General features: G+C 38.2%; 1 protein-coding gene across 1 annotated transcript in view; it reads right to left on the bottom strand.

The window, feature by feature from the left end:
* GNG4 (G protein subunit gamma 4) overlaps positions 1-24,685 on the bottom strand; it is a 91,133-nt gene that overhangs the window by 1,018 nt on the left and 65,430 nt on the right. The gene's annotated exons all lie outside the window — the stretch shown is intronic.

Genomic DNA, 24,685 nt, shown 5'->3' with positions numbered 1-24,685 from the left:
ACTGAGAGCCCCATCCTATGTTTAGTGTTAGATATACAAATAAAATCAAAAGAAAAGGAAGTCTCTGACCTGAAGGAGCTGATGAGGAAAGACAACATACCAAAATGGGAGGGGGATGAGATTACTAGTGCAGGGGAAGTGTAGATGGTGATCTGGAAGGAGGAAGGTCAGACCACTAGTAGATGTATAGACATGATCAATAAGAAAGCTGTTTTCAAAGCTAGAGAGGACCCAGGCAAGCCCAGCGCTGTCCCCTCCTATCTCAGAGCTTTCTCCTTCAATTCCCCTTTTCCTGATCTTCATTCTCTTTTTTCCCATAGGCTCTTTCCCCATCACCTACAATCATATCCAGATCTCCTCAATTCTTAATGAAAACAAAACAAAATATGTAAAACTTTCTCTAGAATCTGCCAAACCGTCAAACTAGTAATTTTGCTCCTGGAGTTCATTTCTCTGGAAAGAAAAGTAGACATTATGGCATTTATAGAAAATAGTTCAGCTAGAATAAAGACTTTGAAGAAGGAACATTTCCAAGTTAGAGATGCTTATGATGTTTCAGGCTTTACTCTCTGCCCTGGCATTGTCTCCTAAAGCCTTTCAAGCTTTACCCACACACCCAGGGCACTGTCGTCTGACCTATTGACATATAACCTCTGGCACTTGACTGTCAGTCTGTTGCTGAACCTTTAGGATTTCCAGGCCTTTCCATCTTCCTTTAATTGAACTTAAAAAAAAAAAAAGTGTCTTCCTCAATTAGAGTCAGCTGCTCAAGAGCTGAGACTAGTTAGATTTTCCTGGTTTGTGTCCCCCAGGGCTTAAAATAGTGGTTAAACATAAAAACTTAATTATGGTTTTTCATATATTCATTCAATGCTTTTCTCTTCCCTTTTATAGTCAAATTAATATAAAAATCCATCTACACTAATAGCTTCCAATTCTTCACCTTCTACTCTTCAACTCTTTGTAGAATGGTTTCCAGTATTACTTCTTCAGTAAAAATGCTTCCTCCATGGCTATCAATTCTCTGTCTCAAACCTTACTAATCCAATTAGTATCAATTCTAAGAAAGAAGAGTGTCAAGGGCTAGGCAGCTGGGGTTAAGTGTCTTGCCTAGGGTCACACAGCTAAGACATATCTGAGGCCACATGAGCCCTGATGCTCTATCCAATGTAATTGCTACCTAGCAGCCCCTCAATGATCTCTCTCTCTCTCTCTCTTTCATTATATATACATATATATATATGTGTGTGTGTGTGTGTGTATAAATTATATCTCTTGTTTCTTTTTATCAGTTCTTTCTTTGTAGGTGGATAGTTAAAAGTTTTTCTTCAAATATTAATTCTGTAGCTATATATAATGATCTCTTGGTTCTACTTGTTTCATTCTTCATTATTTCATTTAGATCTTCCCAAGTTAAAAAAAAATTAACCTGCTCATTTCTTATAGAGAGGTATTAATCACCATCATATACCACAATTTGTTTAGCTATTCTCCAATTGATGGACATCCCCATAATTTCTATCACAAAGAGAGTTGCTATAAATATTTTGGAACATAAAGGTTCTTTCCCTTTTTCTCTGATCTTGAGAAATAAACCTAGCAATGGTATTGGTGGATCTAAGGGTATTCACGTTTTTATTACACTCTGAACATAATCACGAATTGCTCTCCAAAACAGTTGGATCAGTTTGCAGTTCCATCAACATCAATGATCTCTTAAGTGTAAAATTCCAGGGTCTTTTCCCATTCTCTATCTTATGACATCTTTGCACTCCTTAGCAGTGTTTCTAGAATGTGTTTTCTGTGTTTTCATCATACTATTCCTTCTGACTACTCAATCTTAGTCTCCCTTGCTGAATTGTTGTCCATGTCTCATATCCTAATGTGTATAGAACAAATAACCCAAGGTTAGGGTTATCCTGGGCCCTCTTTTCTTTCTATTCTCTTGGTGATTTCATCAGGACCTTGGATTCAATGATCAATTTTGTGTAGGCAATATATCCAATTATCCCTTCTCTGTTGAGCTCCAGGCTTGACTATTACACTTCTCTATCCATATATCTCTCAGGAACCTCAAATTCAACATGCCCAGCACAAAACTCCACCTTCTCCTCCTACTTTTTCTCTCTCTATCTGTTGATCACATCACAATCCTTCTAATCACTTAGGTTTTGCAATCTTATTCCTTCTTGATCCTTCAGTCTACCATAACTAGGTACCACATCTCATCTCCTTTTAGGATAGTGTAATCTTCTTTTTTTTTTTATCTCCCTAGTCTAGTTTATCTCCTCTCTAAACCATCTACTGCACATTTGCTAAGTTGAAATTTCTAAACCATAAATTTGAATGTCTCTTCCCTACTTAAAAGAACTTTGCCTTTAGAAAAAATACAAACTCCTCTATTGGGAATGGAAAGCCCAACAGTCTGTGCTAGCCTCTCTTATATTTCTCCCCTTCCTTCATTCTACATTAGAGTCAAACAAATGTGACATTCTACCTCCTGCCTTTTGTTTTTTGCTTGGACTGTCCCATATCCTAGAATGCACTTTTTCATTTCCTTTATCTTTTAGAATATCTATAAATCAGTCAAACTATTAAGGACCTATTCTGTTTAAATCTGGTTTCAGATACTTACTTAACAGCTGTGTGACTTTGGGCCAGTCACTTAACTTGCCTGCCTCAGTTTCCTCCTCTACAAGCAAATGAGGTAACACTTATAAAGAGCCTTGAAAACCTTGAAACCCATGAAAATGTCAACTATTATTATGTATTTAAGTTAGAAGTAATACTGTTTTCTAATCAGCAGACCCAAGGCAGCTAGAGGTTTTTGTTTGTTTTCATTTTTCTCAAATGCACCAACACCTTTTGAATATACCAATCACAAATGATGGAGATAAGGATTTGCCCAAGGTTCAGAAGAGTTTCTTTAGTGTATATGTTGGGGGAGGAGGTTCTGCCCACATATCAGTCTTTCTAGCTCTATTTGAACCCACCGGGACCCTTGTGGGGAAGGGGGCATAGGTTGTCCAAACAGGCATCCCCAGAAACATTGTCATGTTTATTCACTATGTAAATCCACTATGAATACCAGTGTAGCAGGCAATTTATCTCCACCAATATTAGTCTTTTTCTTTCAAACCAGAAGCAGGAATCACTAAGGCCATGTGTGAAAGGGTCCTTTTGCTCCTCTCTAAAGAGAGAAAGTGCCCATGAGGAGCCTTGCCTTTTATCTGCAGAAGATCATGAAGGCTTACAAAAGGGTAGGACTGAGAAGTAGATAATAAGAGACTAGAGTTCCATTGATGGTATGCTGTACATTTCACCTCTTATTTCCCTTACTGTTCCCACTAGTAACTGGGTCTCTATCTCTCTCCTCTCTTCTGGCATGCCTCAGTTGTGCAGCACAATAGCACCCCAGGTGAAAGTCTATGCCACCCCCTTTCCCCTCCCCAGGAACTGCCAGGTAACAGGAGGTTAGGCCATAGGCCAATATTCATGAAGACACAGGAGGAGATCAAGCTCATTTCACTTGCTGTCTGTGAAATGAAACGTGTTTGGCAAATGAATGGCTTGAGCATTAACCCATCCTGCCAATTAGATTGTTCTGCTTGTAAGTGCTTATTAGGGGCTTACAGGCAAGGATAAATATATGGCATCAAATGAAATCCTTTTTTTGTTGTTTTTTGTTGTGTCCAAATCTTCTTCAGAATGATACAAATGCCACAAAGATAGAATGGTTATTTTCTAAAGCTTCCAGGACACCCCATTTGTTCATCTTCCCAAATTTTTACCCCATGCCAAACCCTGCAAAATATGGTTAAATTCCTATAAGTGATTCCAGAAAAGATGAATTCTGGAGTTCTCTTTCTTAATATTTCAGTTGGAATCATAGATTTAAGAATATGAACAGGTACTTTTCTTTTTTTTTTTTAAACATACTAGTTTTTTAAATTGAGTAAAATGGTACACAAATCATTAAACTCCTAGGATTGAATACACAGAACTTTTTGGAATAAAACACTTAAAAAAAAGATATATGTACATACATCATCATAGTTACACTTTGACATTCTCATCAACAAACAGGCACTTTTCAAAGGAAGCAATAAGGCTATCAATAGTCATATGAAAAATTGCTCAAGGGTCAGTGAGGTAGCCTAGTGGATACAGTGTCAGGTACAGAGCTGGGAGGACTTGGGTTCAAATCTGACCTCAGACACTATAAGGATAATTTTATAGTTGTGACTTAAAAATCTAAATTAATTGGTCTCCAGGGAAAATCCCAAATAATAAAATACCCAAGTCAGCTGGAAAATATGGTGAGAGAAAAAGAGAGAGAGAGACAGAGAGAGAGAGAGAGAGAGGGAGACAGAGAGAGAGAAAGACAGAGAGACAGAGAGACAGAGACAGAGACAGAGAGACAGAGGGGGGAAGGAAAGAGTTAATTTAAACTGCTCCGACTCAGATTGAACCAGGCAGGAGTTAAAAGCCTTGGCCAAAGTGGCTTCCCTGAGCCCAAGGGAAAGGAAGTCAGTCTTACCCAAGTTAACATGAGACTGTCTCAAGGAAGCTGTCTGATGGAGCTCCTTCAGGCTGAGTTCCCCTCCTCAACTGAACTGAACTTTTCATCCTCTTTTATAGACCATTCACTCTTGTGTCTCCTCTTCTAAATTTTCATATCTACCAATCACAGCAGATGCTTTTCTCCAGGACTGCCCATTCTTTAGTTCTCACCTTCTTTGGTTAGATGTTCTCCAGGACTGTCTACTCTTTAGTTCTTACCTTCTCTGGTTAGATTATCTTTTGAGCTACTTCACACTTCTTTGTTAAGTTTCACCTTTTGTTAGTTACTTGACCTTTTTGTGATTAATTTAACCTTAATAGGTACTTAAAATCTTTTGTATTAAGATACTAAAAATATACATAGCTTAAAGTTCTAGCTTCACTATAAAGTGAGAACTAAGTACCTTCATTGTTCAATCAGGAGATTACAACTTTACCTTCCCCTAAAGTACAGCTAAGTAGGGTGGAGTAATTTCCAAGTTCACAACACTCCCTCTCTATGTGACCCTGGGTTAAGTCACTTAACTCTGCCTCACTTTTGCTGCTCTTTTATTTTTGAACTGATACTAAGACTGAAGGTAAGGGTTTCTAAAAAAACTGTTCTAAAATCACTAATAGAGAAGCACGAATTAAAGTAGTTCTAAGGTTTCACCTCATATCTGTCAGGCTGTCAAAGATGACAGAAAAGGAAATGACAGATGTTAGAGAAGCTGTGGGGGGAAATGGTGCATTAATGCATTGTTGGTAAAGCTGTGAATTGGTCTGGCTGTTCTGGAAAGCAGTTTGCAACTATGCTCCCAAATGACTAAACAATTTGATTAACTAGACCACTGTGAAACCTATACCTCAAAGAGATCAAAGAAAGAAGACAAGATATCTATATATACAAAAATATTTAAAGCAGCTCTTTTCAATTTTCAAAAAATTGGAAACTAAGAAGGTATTCCATTGGGAAATGGCTAAACAAATTATGGCCCATGAATGGAATGAGATATTATTGTGCCATAAGGAATGATGAAATGGTTAGTTTTTGAGGAAATTGGGAAGATCTCTGCGAAGTGATACAGGGCAAAATGAGCAGAATAAGGAGAACAGATTTTACAATGACAAAATAATGCTGAATCGAAGAGATAGGAGAGAGTAGGAGTTAGTTGTATAGGCAAGCAAGATTGTACCTATGGTGATGGCATAAATAGGACTGGAAACCACAGTGAGGTGAGGTATCTTGGAGGGACTCCTGGACAGTCGAGGAGGGGGAGATAGCTTAATTGACAGAAGTTGTATCGTTGTAGATAAAAACCCAATAAATTGCTGAACCTTCTTTATATACCTGGCCAGTGGCATGTAATCCACAACAGGCTAGATGCTATTGCCAAATAATAAGTGCCCAACTTAAGACCAAAAGAGTGGAGCTGGTTTGATTCCATGCAATATTAATTTTCCTAAGTACACTCAGCATTCTTTTCGAATTTGTGCTATGCTGGGTGGCCCACTTAATGGCACCTCCATTTAGTACATACTGTGCAAGTTGTATTACAACCAAAATGTCTTCATCAGCAAGGGATTTCTGCACCTCAACTGAAGCCCCACTTAGTACAAGCAAGAGTTAATTCCTGTGTATTCCAGGAAAACTAAAGAGTTTGGGACAATCCCTTGGAGTTTGTTGCGATATAATTTGATGTTTATAAATGTAATATAAAGTAAATTAATATAATAATAAAAGTGATTAAAGGAAATTTTAAGTTATTAAAATATGAAAAATATTTTACTTAAATTTATCACAAATACATAAATATACTTTATTTTTATAAATGATAAATATAATATTCACTTTTGGGGGAAGGTGCTGGGTCTAGGTTTGGGATGCTTGTTGATTGATTGATTTCATTGACTGAGGGAATTCCTTGGTGTGGAGACTCTCTCCACCAGCTCATTTGAATCTTATAATTTTTGCAAAATTGCCTGGACCCATTAAGAGTTTACACAAATTGACCATTTCTCCCCCAGCTATTAGAGGCACAGTTTGAACCCAAGTCTTCACAGTTCCAAGGACAGCCTCTCATTCACTATTCATAGGCTCTCAGTATTCACATATAGATGTGAAAAAAAAAATCTGAATACACAATGAATCCCAAGGCTCATATTTTAATGAATGAATCCAGTGTATCATAATGTTCTATATTCAGGCAGCTCTTTGTATATACAGTTTCATACCTATAATATCTTGTTACATCTCATAAAATGCTTATGAGGGAAACAAGGAATTTTCTATATCTTTATTTTACATGTGAGAAAACTGAGACCCTGAAAGATAAGTGACTCATTATCACCATGGCAGTAAGTTGCAATATTCTTCCCACTAGTCTACTATGTTGCTTGTAAGAGGCTACCTTTTTTAGTGTTTTAAGGTTTTCAAAGAACTTGATATACATTGTCTCATTAGATCCTTCCAATAATGCTGAGAAGTAGGACTATTACTGTCCTCATTTTACAGATAAGAAAACTCTGAGGCCCAGAGAGATTAAGTGACTTGCCTAGGGCCATATGATGTCAGAGTCAGGATTCAAACCCAGGTCTTTATGACTTCAAGTCTAGGGTTTCTCCACACACCATACTATTCTCTCTCCAGAACAATTCATTAAGCTACTTCTCAATTTGTGGGATAAGGTTTTTCAAGATCAATTCCAGGCTGATTTCCATAAATACTTGAAGGCTTTCTTTTGGCAAATAAAGTCCTGTTGGTAGGTAGATGCTGTTGAAACCCCCTGAATATGTAAAAAACATATGGATGATGCTAAGACTTTGAGGAGAGAAGCCCTTATTTCCAGTGGAAATTTAAACATTCCCTTCTCCTTTACTTTTCCTCTCTAAGTCTAAAATACAGTTTACTCAAGAGCTAATATTATTGAATGCATGAAGCTCCTGTACTTCCCCTTCTTGGTACCAAACTGTCAGATTTAATAGATAACGGATGTTGAAAAGATCAGAAAGAATCAGCAGTCTTAAAAGAATGGTGGAATTTTACCATTACATTACAGAGTAAAGGAGGTGATTAAAACAGCCCAAGTTAGCATATAATCCTGTTAGTTGCACTATAATTATAAGCTTCAATGACAGGAGAAAACGCTGCAATTACCATAGTCTCATTCCATGACAAGACAGATGACATAATTACTATCCTGGCTGTGACACCCACTCGATTTATCCTCAGCATCTAAAGTGAAGAGACCCACACCTATTTCTCAGAAATCCGGTGCTTTGTCTAGCAACACAACTGGGAATGAGTTAAAGACATGCTCTTTGACCTCGTTTTTTCCTTAAAACGAGGAATTAAACAGCAGGAATAAGGGCCTTGAGCATGTCCATTTTGGAACCATGACTATAGAAGAGGATGAAGCAGTGATTTGAAGTGGGATTTGATCCTTGTTCCCACAGTTCAAAAAATTTTTTTGCTTGACTTGAAGTCACAATTCCCTGGCTATTAACAGGCCAATTAAAGATAGATAGGAGTCCTTCCTGTTTCTGCATAAATCAAACTTTAGAAATGGAATCTACTGAATAATTTGTCTGCTACCAGCACCCAACTGGGGTCCAAAAGCAACTCCTCAGTGCAAGCTGTAAAGTCTAGTATGAATTCGGATACTAGGACATCCTCGCCACTGTTCCTTCTGATTCAGGTAGAATAGATCTTGATTCTCTGCAAATGTATTTCTATTTAGCAAGTTGTTCTCATGGATACAGAGCATCTATACTCTTCTCATGCAGCTGGGTTCCAAGCTGCAGATAAATACAGCTGTACTGAGGTTAGGCAAGGAAATGGGAGCTAAAGATTTGAGGGATGAGTAAAATAACACACCTGTGAAGATGTCTCTCTGACTGCATTCCAGAACCAAGTCTAAATAACTTTGGATTATCTTCTTGTTGTTCAGTCATTATCCAAATCTTCATGACCCCATTTGGGGTTTTCTTGGCAAAGATCCTAGAGTGGTTTGACAGCTCATTTCACAGATGAGGAAACCGAGGCAAAACAGGGTTATGTTACTTGCTTAGGGTCACACAAGTAAGTGTCTGTGGCTGGATTTGAACTGAGGAAGAAGAGCCTGGCACTCTATCCACTATGCCACCTATCTGCCCTTTGAATTATCTACTACTTCTTCTACCTACTAGCATGAGTTAGCAAGAGTTTAATTTTTTTTTTTGATTGATAATTTGGGGAATGTCATCTTGTTTATCAAATTTGCAGGTGACATAAAGCTGAGAGGGAGACTAGACAACAGTCAGCATCCAATAAGATCTTTACAGTCTCAAGTACAGGGTTAATGAAATTCAGCAGAAATTAATGTAAAATCTTATACTTCGATTAACAAAGAATTACAACATGAAAAGACATATTAAGATAACAATTGGTCTAAAAATTCTTGGGGTCAGTGTGGATTACACACTCAGTATGAGTTCAGAATATGGCAAAGCAGCCAAAAAGCTAAGGTAATCCTGGATTGTACTCACAAAGGCACAACTTCCAGGAGGAAGGAAGTAATGGTCCCTCCATTTTCTACATTGGTCAGACTGCTTCTGAACTACTGTATTTAGTTCTGGGCATTGTCATTTAGGAAGGACATTGATGAACTGGAGAATGCCCATCAGAGTACAATCAGGATGCTAAAAGTTCCTGAATTAATGTCATGTGAGGACTGATGGAGATGAAAAGAATGTTCAGTATGGAGAAGAGAAGCCTGAGGGGTCAGAGGAGAACATGGTTCATCTTTAGTAATCATGGCATCTGTAAGACAACTCTCCCAGACTAGCAATAACAAAACAATATGAACCTTCCTGGCTTCTGAAGGGATTGGTTCTGGAGATTCATTTCCTTTCTGATGTTTGGGACTTCCGGTCAAGATGGCGGCGTAGAAGCAACGAAAGTTCAGACCTCGGAAACCTTTCCTTATCGATCGCAAACAGAGTGCTCCTAGGACACCGAAATTCAAGCTGAACAACAGGATAGACCTAGGGAACCCTCCTTCTGGACCTGGATCAAAAGGTACCTCACCCCAAAAGCCAGAACCCTAGATCACTCGGATCTAAGGGGTAGGAAGAAGGAAGGTCCCAGGACCCCCCCCCCACAACCCAGAGTGCTGAGCCCACGGCAGCAGCGGGAACCTCAGGGCTCTGAGGACTCACCTTGAAAGCAACCTGAGCCAATCTCTGGGGTGCCCAACACAGGCAGGGAAACATAGAGAGAAGGGGGAAGCCTATAGCCCCCTGGCTGGGTCCTTTCATCTGAGTCTCAATGGAGGTCCCAGCTTTAGGGCACCAGCTGAACCCAATCCCATCAGGCGCCCTCAGAGCTACTGAAAGGACAGAAAACTCAGGGCTGGCAAAGGGGTTGCTCCGAAGAGCCTACCTTGAAAGTAACCTGGGCCAGTCTCGAGGCATTCAACACAGACTGTGGAGGAGGAGGTTGTGTTTTTTTTTCTTCCTTTTTTTGATTCAGGGATCATTCTGCCCACACCACCTGAACCTAATCCCATCAGGAGCCCTCAGAGCTTCTGAAAGAACAAAAACCTCAGTTCTGGTGAAGGGCTTACCTTGAAAACAACCCCGGGCTAGTCTCCAGGCATTCAACACACATTGTGGAGGAGGAGGTTTTTTGCTTCAGGGCTCATTTGGCCCAAACCAGGTGAACCTAATCCCATCAGGAACCCTCAGAGCCCAGGCAAGCCACTACCCCTCCCCCCCTTAGAGAGCAGGGTCTTCTGAAAGAACCAGCTGAACCTAATCTCATCAGGAGCCCTCAGAGCCCAGGGAGGCCAAGCACCTCCCCGCCTTAGAGAGCAGGGTCTTCTGAAAAAAAAAATAGAAACATTGAGGAGAAGTCAAGATGGCAGCCTAGAAGGAACATAGACCTGGCAGCCTGGCCAGAGCTTTGGAGAGCCTCCATATTTGCTCCAGCCGTCCAGGAAGTTTAAAACTCAGAGTAAACCCAGCCCAACTAAGCTGAACTCAATCCCATCAAAAGTCTCCAGAACTTAGGGAAGCCCAGGCTCCCCATCCATCCTCATTGACTGCTGGACTTTAAGCCAATCAAAAGCCTCCAGAGGACAGGAAAGCTCAAACCCCCAACAACCCTCCCTCAGAGATTACACCAAGAGATCTACTGTTAAAGCTCCAAGAGGGGAGACTGATAGAAGTCCCCCCAAAACAAAAAAATGAGCAGAACAAGAGCACAGACAAATATGGGGAGTAAAGAAGGGGTGAATTTGAACAAACAACAGAAACAGAAGAAAGAAACTACAATAGACAGCTACTACTCAGCAAATGGAACAGAGGGGGAGAGATCAGCAAACGATAAACCAGAAATCCCAGCAAATTGGATACAGGCTGTGGAAGAACTCAAAACACAACTAAGAGAGGCTGAAGACAATTGGGAAAAGAACTTAAAAATTAAGATAAGTCATCTGGAAACAGAGGCACTTGAACTAAAACAAGAAAATAGTGTCCTGAAAGCCAAAAATCATCCAGCTGGAAAATGAGGCAAAGGAGATAAAAGATGAGGCAAAGGAGATGAAAGACGAGGTAAAGAGGATGAAAGATGACCTCCAAAGAAAATCAGACCAGAAGGAAAAAGACGACCAAAAAACCAGAGATGAAATTCAATCTTTAAGAACCAGAGTAAAACTACTAGAATCAAGTGACCTCACAAGGCAGCAGGACACTATAAAACAAAACAAAAAGAATGAAAAAATTGAGGAAAATGTGAAGCATCTCATTCACAAAACAGACAATTTAGAAAATCGTTCAAGAAGAGACAATTTAAGAATAATTGGACTACTAGAAGACCACGACACAAGAAAAAGCCTGGACATAATACTAGAGGAAATTATCCAGGAAAACTGTCCCGAGATCCTAGAACAAGAGGGGAAAGTGGAGATTGAAAGAATTCACAGATCACCCCCTGTATTTAGTCCCCAACTGACAACAACAAGAAATGTTATAGCCAAATTCAAAAACAATTAGATGAAAGAACAGATATTACAAGCTGCCAAGAAGAAGCCATTCAGATACCATGGAAACATGGTGAGGATAACACAGGATCTGCCTGATCCACACTGAAGGACCAAAAGGCATGGAATACGATATTCCAGAAAGCAAGGGAACTAGGCCTACAGTCAAGAATAAAATACCCATCAAAACTGACTATATTCTTACAGGGGAAAGTATGGTCATTTAACACAACAGAAGAGTTCCAAGCATTCATAAATAAAAGACCAGATCTGAACAGAAAATTTGAAGTCCAACCACAGAACTCAAGAGAATCATCAAAAAGTAATTAAAAACGAGGGGAAAAAACAACAACAACAACAAATTTTAAAGAGACTCAATGAGTTAAAATGATATGTATCCCTATAAGAAAAAAGGTCATTGGCAACTCTTAAAAACTGTTGCTATCACCTGAGCAGCTAGAAGAACTATACTCAGAGGGAACAGTGACAAACTGTATAGGATGAAAGGACAAGACATAAATAGGTATATAGATATATGCATGCATAAATACATATACATGTGTATGTATATATATATATATACATACACATGACTAAAGCGAAAAAAGAAAAGAGGTTATGACTAAAAGAAATGGGAAAAGAAACAAATGGGGGTAAATTTATATGTCACAAAGAAGCTCATGGTGGGAGGGGGGAGAACATCGATACCCTGGAAGGGTAAAGAGGTTGGAGATAGGAAATATTCAACTCTTACGTACTTTGAAACTGACCCAAAGAGGGAAGAACAATCCAATCCATTGGGGAGAGAATAGATTTGCGCCCTATAGGGGAGTAGAAGGGTAAAAAACAGACTGGTGGGGAGGGAAGCAGTACAAGGGAGGGAGAGGGTGGGGGGGAAATTTTAAAAAGACTATAGGGGAAAATAAGGGAGGGAATAAGAAGGGAGGGGGGTAGAAAGGGAAGTACAAGGGGGACTGATTTAAAGTAAATCACTGGACTAAAAGGTAGAGCTGAAGAAGAAAGGTTAGAATTAGGGAAGGATATCAAAATGCCAGGGAGTCCACAAGTGACAGTTATAACTTTGAACGTGAATGGGATGAACTCACCCATAAAACGTAGACGAATAGCATAATGGATTAGAATCCAAAACCCTACCATATGTTGTCTTCAAGAAACACATATGAGGCGGGTAGACACCCACAAGGTCAGAATTAAAGGATGGAGTAAGACCTTCTGGGCCTCAACTGACAGAAAGAAGGCAGGAGTGGCAATCATGATATCTGATAAAGCCAAAGCAAAAATAGACCTGATCAAAAGGGATAGGGAAGGTAATTATATTTTGTTAAAAGGGACTTTAGATAATGAGGAAATATCACTAATCAACATGTATGCACCAAATAATATAGCACCCACATTTCTAATGGAGAAACTAGGAGAATTGAAGGAAGAAATAGACAGTAAAACCATATTAGTGGGAGACTTGAACCAACCATTATCAAATTTAGATAAATCAAATCAAAAAATAAATAAGAAAGAGGTAAAAGAAGTGAATGAAATCTTAGAAAAATTAGAATTAATAGACATATGGAGAAAAATAAATAGGGATAAAAAGGAATACACCTTCTTCTCAGCACCACATGGCACATTCACAAAGATTGACCATACATTAGGTCACCGAAACATGGCACACAAATGCAGAAAAGCAGAAATAATAAACGCAGCCTTTTCAGACCACAAGGCAATAAAAATGATGATCAGTAATGGTACATGGAAAACCAAATAAAAAACTAATTGGAAATTAAACAATATGATACTCCAAAATCATTTAGTTAGAGAAGAAATCAGAGAAACAATTAATTTCATCGAGGAAAATGACAATGGCGAGACATCCTTTCAAGCCTTTTGGGATGCAGCCAAAGCGGTAATCAGAGGTAAATTCATATCCCTGAGTGCATATATTAACAAACTAGGGAGAGCAGAGATCAATCAATTGGAAATGCAAATAAAAAAACTCAAAAGCGACCAAATTAAAACCCCCCAGCAGAAAACCAAACTAGAAATCCTAAAAATTAAGGGAGAAATTAATAAAACCGAAAGTGATAGAACTATTGATTTAATAAATAAGACAAGAAGCTGGTACTTTGAAAAAACAAACAAAATAGACAAAGTACTGGTCAATCTAATTAAAAAAAGGAAGGAAGAAAAGCAAATTAACAGCATCAAAGATGAAAAGGGGGACAGCACCTCCGATGAAGAGGAAATTAAGGCAATCATTAAAAATTACTTTGCCCAATTATATGGCAATAAAAACACCAATTTAGGTGATATGGATGAATATATACAAAAATACAAACTGCTTAGACTAACAGAAGAAGAAATAGAATTCTTAAATAATCCCATATCAGAAAATGAAATCCAACAAGCCATCAAAGAACTTCCTAAGAAAAAATCCCCGGGGCCCAATGGATTCACTAGTGAATTCTATAAAACATTCAGAGAACAGTTAATCCCAATACTATACAAACTATTTGACATAATAAGCAAAGAGGGAGTTCTACCTTTTATGACACAAACATGGTACTGCTTCCAAAACCAGGCAGGTCAAAAACAGAGAAAGAAAACTATAGACCAATCTCTCTAATGAATATAGATGCAAAAATCTTAAATAGGATACTAGCAAAAAGACTCCAGCAAGTGATCAGAAGGGTCATCCACCATGATCAAGTAGGATTTATACCAGGGATGCAGGGCTGGTTCAATATTAGGAAAACCATCCACATAATTGACCACATCAACAAGCAAACCAACAAGAATCACATGATTATCTCAATAGACGCAGAAAAAGCCTTTGATAAAATACAACACCCATTCCTATTAAAAACACTAGAAAGCATAGGAATAGAAGGGTTGTTCCTAAAAATAATAAACAGTATATATCTAAAACCATCAGCTAATATCATCTGCAATGGGGATAAACTAGATGCATTCCCAATAAGATCAGGAGTGAAACAAGGATGCCTGCTATCACCTCTACTATTTGACATTGTACTAGAAACACTAGCAGTAGCAATTAGAGAAGAAAAAGAAATTGAAGGCATCAAAATAGGCAAGGAGGAGACCAATTTATCACTCTTTGCAGATGACATGATGGTCTACTTAAAGAATCCTAGAGATTCAACCAAAAAGCTAATTGAAATAATCAACAACTTTAGCAAAGTTGCAGGATACAAAATAAACCCGCACAAGTCATCAGCATTGCTATATAACTCTAACCCATTTCAGCAGCAAAAATTAGAAAGAGAAATACCATTTAAAATCACCCTAGACAAAATAAAATACCTAGGAATCTATCTGCTGAGACAAACACAGGAACTATATGAACACAACTACAAAACACTCTCCACATAACTAAAACTAGACATGAGCAATTGGAAAAACATTAACTGCTCATGGATAGGACGAGCCAATATAATAAAAATGACCATCCTACCCAAACTTATTTATCTATTTAGTGCCATACCCATGGAACTCCCCCAAAATTTCTTTACTGATTTAGAAAAAACCATAACAAAGTTCATTTGGAAGAACAAAAGATCAAGGATATCCAGGGAAATAATGAAAAAAAAAACACAAATGAGGGGGGCCTTGCAGTCCCAGACCTCAAACTATATTACAAAGCAGTAGTCATCAAAACAATTTGGTACTGGCTAAGAGACAGAAAGGAGGATCAGTGGAATAGACTGGGGGCAAGCGACCTCAGCAAGACAGTATACGATAAACCCAAAGATCCCAGCTTTTGGGACAAAAATCCACTATTCGACAAAAACTGCTGGGAAAATTGGAAGACAGTGTGGGAGAGATTAGGAATTGATCAACACCTCACACCCTACACCAAGATAAATTCAAAATGGGTGAGTGACTTAAACATAAAGAAGGAAACCATAAGTAAATTGGGTAAACACAGAATAGTATACATGTCAGACCTTTGGGAGGGGAAAGACTTTAAAACCAAGCAAGACATAGAAAGAATCACAAAATGTAAAATAAATAATTTCGACTACATCAAATGAAAAAGCTTTAGTACAAACAAAACCAATGTAACTAAAATCAGAAGGAAAACAACAAATTGGGAAAAAATCTTCATAAAAACATCTGACAAAGGTCTAATTACTCAAATTTATAAAGAGCTAAATCAATTGTACAAAAAACCAAGCCATTCTCCAATTGATAAATGGGCAAGGGACATGGATAGGCAGTTTTCAGATAAAGAAATCAAAACTATTAATAAGCACATGAAAAAGTGTTCTAAATCTCTTATAATCAGAGAGATGCAAATCAAAACAACTCTGAGGTATCACCTCACATATAGCAGATTGGCTAACATGACAGCAGAGGAAAGCAGTGAATGCTGGAGGGGATGTGGCAAAGTAGGGTCATTAATTCATTGCTGGTGGAGTTGTGAACTGATCCAACCATTCTGGAGGGCAATTTGGAACTATGCCCAAAGGGCGATAAAAGAATGTCTACCCTTTGATCCAGCCATAGCACTGCTGGGTCTGTACCCCAAAGAGATAATGGAGAAAAAGACTTGTACAAGAATATTCATAGCGGCGCTCTTTGTGGTGGCCAAAAATTGGAAAACGAGGGGATGCCCATCAATTGGGGAATGGCTGAGCAATATTGTGCAAAAAGGAATAATAAAGTGGAGGATTTCCATGGAGACTGGAATGACCTCCAGGAAGTGATGCAGAGCGAGAGGAGTAGAACCAGGAGAACATTGTACACAGAGACTAATACACTGTGGTATAATCGAACGTAATGGACTTCTCTATTAGTGGCGGTGTTATGTCCCTGAACAATCTGCAGGGATCTAGGAGAAAAAACACTATTCATAAGAAGAGGACAAACTGTGGGAGTAGAAACACCGAGGAAAAGCAACTGCCTGAGCACAGCGGTTGAGGGGACATGACAGAGGAGAGACTCTAAACGAACACTCTAATGCAAATATTAACAACATGGCAATGGGTTCGAATCAAGAACACATGTGATACCCAGTGGAATCACGCGTTGGCTATGGGGGGTGGGAGGGAAGAAAAGAAAATGATCTTTGTCTTCAATGAATAATGCATGGAAATGATCAAATAAAATATTATAAAATTAAAAAAAAAAAGCAATTTGAAGAGTTCTTTGCCAATAAAATCCAGTCTTCTTCAAAAGTGCTTAAGCATTTGAGGAGTTACCATGTGGAAGAGGAACAAGTCTTATTCTTTTTGGTCTTAGAAGGTAGAATTAGTATTAATTGGTGAAAGTTGCCAAGAAAGGCAAGCATAGGCAAACAGGAGAAATAATTGAAGCTATTCCAAAGTGGAATGAGATACTTGGGGAGGTAGAGGGGTTCCCCCATTGAAAGATAATTATCCCCTCTAGCCAATGGGATGTGATTCAGGTCTGATTAAATCATCTCTGAGGTCCCTTATAATTCTAAAATTTTCATTATGATTCTGGATGGAAGGTTCTTTGTATACCTATATAAAACATATATGTTTACAAGAGTTCTCTTTATTTGTTTTAAAGTTGGCATGAATTCATTTCTCTGGAATATCCATCCTTTTAGAATTGTATCTATTGCTCCCCACCTCTCTCTCGTGGACTCAAATATCCCTCACTCAAGAATTGTTGGTCTATGTGCACAAATTTTGATTCAGAACAAAAGTTGCTTCCCTGGTTACTAGCCCATAGCTTAAAGTTGAACTCCTTCCCCTCAAATACTGCTTATTATTGCAAATACCAAACAATATGGAAAGGCATTTGTCCAAGCAAAATGACAAATAGAAATTCTATAATTCACAAGAGTGAATAATGGGTTTTTCTGATGACAGTGAAACAAGATCTCAACTTGAACCAAGAAAGAGGCCCTAATCTCACCCAGAAGCAAGTCTCTGGGGAGGAAAGCTAGAAATCAAGGATATGTTGAGGATGTGGCTTTCCCTAAAGGTCTGCAGTTTCTTCCTCTCTTCTTTGGAGTTTGCCACCATGTGTGTGTCTCCCCTGAAGAAGCTTTTGCATTCACCCAACCCCTTACCCAGGCATCTTTGCATTAATCTTGTGTCATCATTTTCTTCTACGTAGATTACATGTAACTGTGCCATGAGAAATAACATCAGTGTAAATTCTAGATCCCTCAAAAGGAATTTTTAAGTGATCCACCTAACACTGGTAGTCTTAAAAGGTCTTTTCTACATTGCCATTAAAGAACTCAATTTAGCTATTTTGCATATTGCTTTGCCCTTTTGGTGTCATTAAGTTATTCTGTAGGAAAGAGTACTGCCTCTGAAGTCAGAGGTTTTGGTCTGGAACTTAATACCTATGAGATCCTGGGCAATAATTAATAATCAGTCAATATTAAATAAACATTAATTAAGTGCCTGCTAGGGCTGTCCTGGAGTCAGGAAAACTCATCTTTATGAGTTTGTGTCAAGGAAGTTTTATCCCCTCCCCTACCTAAGAAGCTTTACAGTCTATCAAACATTCCTGACATACCACAGTTGCACCAGGTTTTGTATAGGTCATGTGCTATGTGTCAATAAAGGTCAAGGTTTGGGGCTTCTTAGAGGAGAATTGAGAGAAAGGGGAAGCTGAGAAGAGAAGGAAGAAGGAAGAAGTCGGGAACAGAACAGGCAGGTGGCGGGGGGGAGAGGAAAGAGACTGGCAGGCTAGGGATCATGCAGTCAGGTTACTTAGGAATGATTGTCTACCCTTCCTAATAAACTTTATAAAATACATATCTGGGTAGAAATATTATTCCAGTTCTTACAAGTTCAAAGCTAGACTCGGGCACTTACTAGCTGAAGTCACTTAACCCTGTTTGCCTCAGTTTCTTTATCCATAAAATGAGCTGGAGGAGGAAATGGCAAACTACTTCAGTATCTTTGCCAAGAAAGCTCCCAATAGGGTCATGAAGAATCAACATGACTGAGAACGACTAAAGAACAACAAAAAGTGCCTGTTCTATGGAGGCACTAAGCTAAGCCTCTATGGACCTCATTTTCCTCACCTATAAAATGAAGAGGTTGGGGCAGAAATTATTTTAAGGCCACTTTGAGCTTTAATCTATGATTCTATCATATTTCTTTTGGGGGGGGAGGGGGAGGGATTTGGACCTGTGATTTTGGTGTTGGAAAATGTTTAATAATTGGCTTTCTGGAAAAAAACGCACACAAACCTTTAAGTTTAAGATGCAGTATTATCACATTCCCTTACACTTTCTTAAGTTTAGACATCAACAAAACAATAAACAAGACCTGATTTATAGCATTTGCTGATTTCTGGTGTTTCAATGAACATACAGAAGATTTAAAAATCAACTCTTGAGAGTTGGTTTAAGCTGGTTCCACCTTCAATAAGGAAATTCCCTCTACCAACATTACAATTTATAATCTTAAAAAGTTGTTTAAAAATCCTATGGTTATGAAAAAATAATTCACCTTAATAATACAGATTGCAGAGCTGCTGCAAATTATTTCAGTTAGGTGAATAATTAGCCTAAAATAGATCCCATTTACCATTCCCAGTCCTTAGTGACTCTGGAGAGAGGAATGAGTAATGGGCTCATTTTAGGGAACAAGGGTTTGACCACCTGTGTTACCATGGCCAAGAAACTTTCTCACTAGATAATGTGGATGATGATGATAATAATAACAACAATAGACTCTCAAGAGTTACTTTGTAATTAAAACATTATTATAGATAAGAAAATAAAAGTGGGTTATACGTTTTAAGTGTAATTGTTTCATTGTCCTCTTTAGTCTTATTAATGCTTCTTGGTTTGAACCAAAGAACTTATTCTTCTCAAATGTCTACTATCACAATTACTATTTTTTCCATCCTTTTCCAAGTTTTAATTTTTTTAAATGAATTGAATGGGGCCGGTAAGTTAGCCCAGGGGACAGTTCTGTAGTCTCAAAGATCTGGATTTAAATCTGGCCTCAGATACTTTCTAGCTGTGTGACCCTGGGCAAGTCACTTAGTTCCAATTGCCTAACCCTTACTGCACTTCTGCCTTAGAACTGAAACTTAGTATTGGCTCTAAGACAGAAGATAAGGGTTTAAAAAATGAATTGTGATGAGGACTTGTCAATGAAGTTCAGTCCTTGACATTATATATCCATGTGTTGCCAATCCAACCTGTGTAACCATGGAAGCAGGTTTCAGCCAAGATGACTCAGAAGTTTGTACAGTTTAATGATGAAAAGACTTCTAATTGGTGTCAGAGCTAGTGACTAATGAGCTACATAGGTGGAACTAAACTCATAAATCAAGAATCCTTTCTCAGTTGTGTTTCTCTTTCTGGCAAAAAGTAAGCCAAGATCTGCTAAGAGTCTACAGGTTGGGATGAGGCTCTAGCTCATACAAGGTTACCATGTGTTGGGAAATAGTTGGTGAATCTTATTTCTTTTGTGTTTTTCTTTCCTGATCTTCGGTGTAAGGATATTCCAAGAGGGGTGTAGCCAGATGACTTGTGAGACCGAGAGGTCCACCAAAGCCTTCAAGAAAATTCTTACTAGTGACTGCAGTCAGTAATAGCATCCAGGTTTGGTGATTAGCCAGGTCAGCAGCCAAATGACCTGCTTGACCCAGCCCAGAAAGTGGACTGACTCATCAGCCAAGATACCTTATCCAGCAAGGAGCCAGCCCAGCTAAGCAATGGAATGACTCATCTATCACCATTGAAATGGCCTGAAGTGAACTTGGTAGGGATTCTCTGAAGTGAGAAATGCTCTTGCATTCCCTGTATCCCAGCTGCCTCTCATTAAGATGCAGCTCATTATGCTTTTGGAGAGCTCTAGTTTTTAGGAAATTTTTCCTAACATTGAATCAAAATCTTTCTCTCTGTAATTTCTACCGATTACTCCTGATTTTGTTCTCTGGGACCATCAGAATAAGGCTAATTCCTCTCTCGTATGATAGCCCTTCAAATCCTTGAAAAAAGGCTGTCACAAAACTGCAAAATGAAAGAAGCAGAGCCAGAAGAAACATGTATATGATGACTACAATAATAAATGTGAAAGGAAACAACTTTGAAAGACCTCAGATCTCTGATCAAAGCAATGACCAATCATGAGCTATAAAAAAATAGCACTTACATAAGCTCTTTAAGGTCTGCAAAGTTTTTTACAAATATTAGCACTTTTTATTCTCACAATGTCCCTTTAAGGTGGGTGCACTTATTATTCACATTTTATAGATGAAGAAATTGAGGCAGAGAGAAGTTAAGTGATTTGTCTAGAGATCCACAGAGAGTACATCTCTGAGGTCAGATTTGAAATCAGGTGTTCTTGATTTGATGAAACACCTCCTGGCTCCTGCAGAGAGGTGATGGGTTCTAGCTACAGATGGAGGCATGCATTCTCATATATGTCTTACTGGGATAAGACGGAAAAATAGCCCAGGGAAGTGTAGCATTGGGGAAATAACATAATATGGACCAACCCAACACACTGTTGCATAGCCAGAGGCAAGGAATAAAAAGAAAGCATGTCAGGTCCCGAAAGAACTCCTGGAAGAAGACAAAAAAAATCAAATAATAAGAAAATTGATAGCATCAATAGCTTGTAAAAATTATTGAAAAAAAAACTCTCTAAAAACTAGAATGGGCCAAATGGAAATGAAGGCAAAAAAAAACAACTACTGAAGAAAACAACTTCCTAAAGACTAAAATGGGCAAAATAGAAATAAGAGACATTAATTCTTATATATGTTTAAAAATCTAACTTGGTCAATGCATTCTTCATAAAGCCATATTGGTTTTGTCTCCTCATTTTCTCTTTCATTGCAATATTTTGTGTGACATCAAAATTTTATTGAGAGTTTCATGTCCCTCTTAAGTCAATTTCTCTTATGGAATTTTAGGCCTATCTTTTTTCTCTCAATTCTTGGAAATCTGCTCTTCCAAAATTTAGGCTGATGATTAGAGTTCAAGATGGCACAGTCCTTTTCTCCCAAGGTCCCTTTCATTTTTGCTTTAATGACTAGTTCCTTTTCACTGGTAAGAAATCAGAATTAGATCTAGTAATAACAGTTGCCCTCATTGCTTCTGAAGGATGAAATTATCAGGAAGCAAATTAAAAATTCTTCAGTTTCTCTGCTTTTTAGATAGATGTTTGGATCAATCAAATACATTTCTAATGTGTCACATCTTTTGGGTGTGATCCAAAGTCTATTCTGACTGATTGAGCAACTTGGTCATGCTTCCAGAACATATATCAAAGAAGAAGCTAGGTCAGAGATGAGAGTTTTTCAAGGTCTTGGGAGCATAGAGGGTGGAGAGAAAAAAACAAGAGCTAAGCTGTAAGCAGTCACTTGCACAGGGGAAACCAAAAAAAGGAGGAGGAGAAAGTAGGACTGAACTGTACAGAAATTGAAGAGCAACATCAGCCCAAGAGGTATCTTGGAGTGGAAGACTCAAGCTCATGCCATCACAACTGCTTCTACTTCCTCAAGGCTGGAAGGGAGTTTCAAAAACAGATCTTCTCTTTCCCCAAATTCCAATGCCTGTTTATTAATAGAAATTGTAATATATTTGGCAGTTTTTTCACTCAAATATTTATAATAACTTGAATTTTGCCTCAAACAAAAGAATCCAGAGATTAGCAAGGGATGAATATAAATGTTAATTAAGGCTAAGAATAAAATCACTGCCTAAATATTAGGAATTTTTTCAAATGGGGGCTGGGAGCAATTGCTATGATATTCTTAACTTTTTGTTTTAATATAAATTTCCTAAAGCAATCAAGAGGGAGCTACATGGATCTGAGGGACTATTATATTGTCCCCAGGCTTAAAATGAGCAAACTATTATAAAAAGGGCAACTGGGTGGCTCAGTGCATAGAGTGCCAGACTTGAAGTCAGGAAGACCTGGATTTAAATCTGACTTCAGACACTTCCTAGCTGTGCAAATCACTTAACCCCAATTGCCTAGCCCTTGCCCTTCTGCCTTAGAGTTGTTACTAAGACAAAAAAAGTAAGGTTTAAAAAGAAAGAATTATCCTAACAGCATGCATATGAGAAAGCTGACCCTCATGGAGGTGGCTTACTCCTGGTCATAGGGCAGCAAGTGTTAAGTATGAGATTTTAATTTTTTCTTCCCAATTCCAAGCTTACCATTCTATCTGCTACAATGCACTGCCTTATTACAAAGGCCATGAGGATTTAAATGGAAAGATTGGGAAGGTAAAGCCTATAAACACCCTCACTCTTCAGGCTAGTTAGTAAATTATCTTCAATGGTTTTTCTGGGGGGAAAAATGGGTATTTTAGCATCAGCTCCACCAACCATCTTAGACTTCTGGACCATAACTTGTTAGCCTTTCAACTTGGCTATTTTTGATGTCTTATCTTCTGACTGTGATAATATCATGAGTTCTGCTATTTCTCACTTCTCCACAAAGGGAGGCGTAACATTTGAGCCTCACTCATATTCTAGCTGCTTTAGCAGCTGCCTATCTTAAGAACTCGCTGGTTCAGTTTCCAAAATAAAGTGTTTGGATATTTTTCTTCTTTTTCTTTTTTTTTTAAAGAAAAACCTAAAAAACTAACACAAACATTTTGTTCTCTCAAAAAAAGTCACCAATTGGCAATACTTCTTGTCACTTCTGGGAAGTGCAAGAAAAATTCCTAGACTCAGACTGCCAAAGATAAAGGTAAGACACGTTAAAGGCACAGCTGCTATAAGAGCTGTTCAGAAGTTAGTTTATCAAAGAGAAAACATTGATTCAAATATAAGTCTGAAATAACAGCCAGAAGGACTGAGTCACCGGTTATGAAAACTATATGGCTCTTCAGTGTCTTCATAGAATGTGAGAGTTGAAAGAAACCTTAGAAATCACCTACTAAAACCCCTTATTTTCAGGTAATATTAATACTTAGCATTTATCTAGCACTTTTAGGGAAGTTGGGTGGCTCAGTGAATAGAAGACTGGGTTTGGAGTCAGGAAGACTCGAGTTCAAATTTGGCCTCAGACACTTACTAGCTGTGTGACTCTGGGCAAATCACTAAACCCTGTTTGCCTCAGTTTTCTCATCTGTAAAATGAGCTGGAGAAGGAAATGGCAAACCACTTCAAGTATCTTTGCCAAGAAAAGACAAAATGAGGTCACAAAGAATTGGACACTAATCACATGGCTAAATAACAACAACATATAGCACCTTACACATTTTATCTCATTTGATAAAGAAATAGAGGTCCAAGATGTCATGAAAAAGTAAGACCTGATTTGGTCTCTTGACTTTAAGTCTATTGAAATTTCCACAATTACAATTCTTCCCTTGCTTTTTCCCACTGAAAACTCATTTCAGAGATTTCTCTCATTTTCTCTATAGTCAACTCTCAATGATCTGAGCTCTTTGGCTTAGAGAAAACTAGTGGTCTAGATAATCCAAAATCAATTTATATTTAAATTTGGATGCATTATATGATTGTTATGCAGGAAACCTGCCTTCCAACTATGTTTTGCTTTAGGCTGATATTAAATTTGAAATTAACATTTTTTTTTTGGTCCACACAGTAGTTTGGTAGCAAGATGAGATAATCTGGGGGGTAATTTGTATAACAGAAACACTTCAGTTTAGTGTTAAAAGATAAGCACAAATAATCCATAGAGGTGGATAATTTAGAGCTTGCTAGAATAATCAGTAAAAAATCTAATGATGGAAATACCAACATGATTACAAAAATGTGATAGTAAATAGAGGGTTCAAAGCAGAGGAAGAGAAAAATATGAAATTGTTCTAGTGAATCACTTTCTTTTACGTCAGCCCCTTAAGATCCAGATTTTCTAAGTACTCCAGAAGTCTTAGGCCATTTGGATACATTTTTATTCCTGACTCTCCAGCGGACTGTCCATTCTGTATTTGGATATAGGAAGAGAGACAATCAACAAGTCTTACTCTGATTTATGACTAGGAGAAAGGTGACCCCAAGGACTAAGAAGACTGACTTGTGAGAACTCAAGCAGCTTAAGCTGCAATGTGTAATGCAACTATGTAGTGAAAAAGGTTCAGGCTGCCTAAATGGCTGATCGCCTCTTGGACCTTTCATCCTGGCCAAGCTGCTCACATCCAGT

This window comes from Monodelphis domestica, chromosome 2 (genome assembly GCF_027887165.1).
Source record: "Monodelphis domestica isolate mMonDom1 chromosome 2, mMonDom1.pri, whole genome shotgun sequence".
NCBI lineage: Eukaryota > Metazoa > Chordata > Mammalia > Didelphimorphia > Didelphidae > Monodelphis > Monodelphis domestica.
The sequence above is the reverse complement of the archived record's forward strand: the minus strand, read 5'-3'. Positions and strand labels throughout refer to the sequence as shown.